At 45.5% G+C, this 4602-nt stretch overlaps 1 pseudogene; it reads left to right on the forward strand.

The window, feature by feature from the left end:
• The first annotated feature begins 883 nt into the window (after positions 1-883).
• Positions 884-3625, forward strand: LOC123402815 (annotated as a pseudogene).
• The last annotated feature ends 977 nt before the right edge of the window (positions 3626-4602 follow it).

Raw genomic sequence — 4602 nt, forward strand, 5'->3', positions numbered from 1 at the left:
CAAATACTCAATTTCTTAAAAACTGGTTATAAATTTAAGTTTTTTTATTTTATTAAAATGTTCACATACATTTTTAAAAGTCCTTGACGTTTTTTATAAGAAAAATTCCAAAAACAAAATAAATCTCTTGTCCAATTTTTGTGTGCTTTTTTCTTGTTAAAATTGAAGTAAAAAACTAACTAAAAATAGGAAATACAAAGAAATTATAATGAAACACATTTGCAGAAAGAATAAATATCAGAAGGAGACACATGTTGTATGGGCCGTCCCGCTCAGAGCTCCCGTGTGTGAAATCTTGACTATTCGCCACATCGGGCGGCAAATAGAGCTCCCAATATTATCTTTAAATCCACTAGTTAGACTATTTATAATGAAAGTAACATAGATAGTAATATAGATGTCATCTAAGAAAAAAACATGATGTGACAACTGATTAATGAAAAGAGAGAAAAATTGAGTAACTTAGATTGTTACTTATACTAAGAGTAACATAATGCATATCAATGCAAGATGAGTTTATAAGCTAATAAATGCAAGGCTCGGTGATACTACTCCTATGTTAATATTCACTGTGAAAGTACTAACTTACACTAGTAACATATGCATGTTAGTACTTTATGTTACTACCATTATAAGTAGTCTTAAGTCTCTGCTTAAAAACGGTCCATGCAACGTCCTCGTTGCCGGAGGTCCACATTAATGAGCTTGTTCTTATACTGCCTTGTTCGTTTGGTAGGAAATACGTCCGTTAACTCATGGATAGATGGTAGTCCCTTCGTCATCTGTACCTACTATATATCTTTACCTAATAATAAAGAGGCTATCGCTTTTGTCGGAAAACCCGCCATCGTCGTTTTTGCAAAAAAGCCCCTGCTGTTTTCTGGGTATTCAACCCGCAGTCCCTATGTGGATCTGGAAAAAAACGTTTCCTCTCTCCCTCACTCGGTCTCCCTCTTCCCTGCTGCGAGGCTGCCGCCATGGGAGCCCGAGCTCAAAGCTCCGCCGTCGGCTACCTCGCGCCCGTCTCTGGCCAGATCCGAGCTGGAGCCGCTCGGATCTGTTGACCCCAACCCGGATCCACCTCGCCCCGGCCTTCTCCGGCCTCGCCTCGCGAGGGTCTGCGCTGGGGAGTCGTGTGCGGTGAGGGAGAGGAGAGGGACGTCGCGCGCGAGTCCGCGTCGTGGGCAACTCCTGCTCCTGGTGGCGCCGTCGCGGGCTCACGGTGCCCGCCGCCGCCGCCTGCGCTGCCATGTTTCACTTTTATGATTAAGACCCTATATGTTTTCTGATGCGAGGAGCCAGATCCAATCGGCGGCTGCGTGGTCCGGCGGCCTTGTGACTACGTCAGCCAGGAGCAGTGACCAGGTCATGCCGGCGCCCTTCTCTTCTCCTTCCTCACGTTTTCACTCCCCTGCTCTCTCTCTCTGACGCATCCCCCTCTCTTCGTTCTTTTCTCTGCAGGAGCACCCTTCTCCCTCCACCCTCCGCCACGGCCGCGGCCGCCCCCGCCCCGCCTCCGAGATCCGGCCACCTCCGTCCTCCGTACCCCCAGCACGCCTCCTCCGTCCGCCGCCCGGTCGTACGCAGTCCGATCCGCCGCCGCATCACGACAGCGGGCCCCGTCGCAAGCGAGCAATGGACCGGGTCGGCAGCGGCGAGAAGCACCTCGAGGACTGCACCGTCCCCAAGTTAGTCACCCGGCTCTCCCTCCCCTGCCTCCTGCCTTGTGATTCTTGTTGTTGCTTCGGTCACGATCGATGTTGTGCCTGTCTAGGTGTGGGATTCGCGGGCGCCTACTAGGTGTTCGTTGAAATGCTCCAACGGCAGCAATTCCACGCTCTTCTCTGTTTTTTCTGTTTGAGGGACAGAGACGTCAGGGTTTCTTGATCCAAGATAGGCCAGGCCAGCATTTCTTTTCGGATGTAAGAAAGGGAGTAACCTCACTCACTCTAAAAGTATTTGGTTCTACTAGGGCAAGTTGAAGGGCAGTCGTAGTAGTCATGTAGTCGAGTCGGATTAACCATTGCTACATTTCTGACTGCATTCAGGAGTTTAGATATACTCATGGAATTGTTATTATTTTGTTGCAGGTGGCCCTCAAGCTACATGTATCGGGTGCGTGGGTTTTGGTGCTTTCTCTGTGGCGATTGATAAGTTCATGGATAGGCATACATGAATTGGTGATGAAAACGTTGCATCCAACTACTGTATAAATCAAGTGACTCACCTATCTTTGTAGCAAGCAGCATTAGCAGGGATTCAGTATTGGTCGAAGAAGTTGTGGCTATTTTGCAATACTCAGTGTAGCCAAACCAAAATTTGACTACGTCTTGCGGCAATCCGTAGCACCGAGTAGCTATTTTGTTTTCTTTAATCTGTAGCCAGTCTCATGCCAGTCTTATATATTTGCTTGAGAGAAGTCACTTAAACATAGTATGTTGCTTGTGTGTGTCTGGTCTCCATTGGCTCTGAATGGTTTTAGACAAGTCTATTGAGTACAGTTTGCATACAACAGCAATAGAAATGGCTTGAAACCTGATTAGGTCGACATATTAATAATCTGGAATGATACTTTAGCATTGTTATAGCAAATTATCTCCAGCAGTCAATGCGATTACTGGCCAGTACACTTATCAAGCAATTTGAAGTTTTGAACAGATGGGTTTTATCATAACTATTCATGTTCCTAATTATCATCTTGTAGGAGGTTAATCAGTACCTTACTTTTGAGTTTCAAAGTTGAAATGATCATCATGCCCATTCCCAAATGAATATTATGTTTCTCTGAACTCGATCTTCTCACATGAATACGTAAGGTCATCTCTCCTTAGTAAAGGGGTTAGTTTGTTTGCATTTTTCATCGGCTCACTCCAGGCTCCAGTTACAAGAAGCATTGTGAAAAGGTTCCTTGGATCTTCGTGGTCTCCCACAGCCATCGTTGCTGGATGTAGCCATCTCTTGCAGGTGTTCTGAGCTTCTTTCTATTTAATTGGCCCTTTGTATTATATATTTTCTCTTATCTGAAAATGTCATTTGCTCATTTTCACAAACTGTGCAGTACCACACGATAATGTGCTTTTCATGGCAAAGACAGAGTTCCTAAAGGTAAATGTGGATAATGCTACATGCAGCTGTATTATGGATCAAAAGAGTACCATAGCAACTGTTGCATTACTAACAGTATTATACGAGAGTTTCTTATTTGACTTGTGTACTTCAGCTTCATGAAGAACCAGACTGGAGTTTCATCAGAGCAAAGCAGGACCAAATTGCTTTTCTGTTTGGTGTGGATGATCAGTGGGGCCCACTGACTCACTTAGAAGAGGTGAATAGAGTTCATTTCTCATTTTCTTATTCCAACGGACTATTCCGATTATGTGAGTCTGTATGTTGTATCGTGGATATATTTTCTCATGTTAATATTTCTTTGAGTATTCAATTGCAGATCTCAAGGCATGCTCCGGGGGTTGCCCTGTCAATAGAGAAAGAGGGTCACACACATGGCTACTGCTGCACGGAGGCTGGATCCTTCTGGGTTGCTGACTACGCCGCGAACTTGATTAAAAATCGGATGCTCGTTAGAGATAGTTGATGACATACAATTGTCTTATTTGGATGAAGTAATATACGAGTATGATGCTTGAATTAATGTATATTTTTCTGATAGGCTATCTCTATTCTCGACCTAATAATAAATCAGGGATAACTTTTGTTTGTCCGTCGTTGCGGCACCTTTGTGAAAACATCCTTCTGTTTTATGATAATTGAACCAGCGGTCCTTAACTTAAGTGGAAAATATTGTTTCGCCTTTCTATAAAAAAACCTTGGGCAGCTTCGCTTCGCCTGCGCGCCACCCCTCCTCCTTCCCTACCCTCCCCCTCCTCCTCCTTCCCTCGCCGGGGATAGCATGGTGGACAGAACGTCGACGAAGGTAGCGACGCTTGCACTGAACCTTGGACAACTCTGAGTTGCCCGCTCCCACATCGGGTACAACATGCTCCTCTAGCTTGAATCTTGATCGGCGCTGCGACATGTGGACCGCGACGGCAGAGTAGATCTAAGGAAAACCGACGACGGGGTTAGCGACAAGCAAGCTCAGGGGGGAGGCAGCGTGCGATTGCTTGTCGGAGAGAGGAGGCAGTGAGCAGATCAGGCGGGGCCTCACGCCAGCGGACGGGACAAACGGAAGGGGTGGCGTTATGAGGTACATCGAGAGCTCAGCTCCACAAGGAATGGAAAGGAGGGGGCGGACACCATTGGAATGGGGGAGCGGTGAGAACAGATTGAAGAGATGAGGAGAACCTTTTTTTAGAAGAAGATGAAGAGAATTTTTTTAGGGGTAAAGCAACTCTTTATTCATCAAAAACCACAAAAAGTGGGATTACCTTTGAGTCATGGGGTTGCAAAAGCCACATATGGTGGTCTGGACCTAACAAAAAGGAAAATCTAGCTAACTTATGAGCATCCTCATTGCCTAAAGGACTTAAAAAATATAATAGAAGTTACTTGCTCTGCTTTCAATCTCCTCGGTAATGACTGCATGACGATCCCGACTTCCTTTCCATATGTCACTAATCACTTGTTGTGCGTATAATGCCACGA

This window comes from Hordeum vulgare, chromosome 6H (genome assembly GCF_904849725.1).
Source record: "Hordeum vulgare subsp. vulgare chromosome 6H, MorexV3_pseudomolecules_assembly, whole genome shotgun sequence".
Classification (NCBI taxonomy): Eukaryota; Viridiplantae; Streptophyta; class Magnoliopsida; order Poales; family Poaceae; genus Hordeum; species Hordeum vulgare.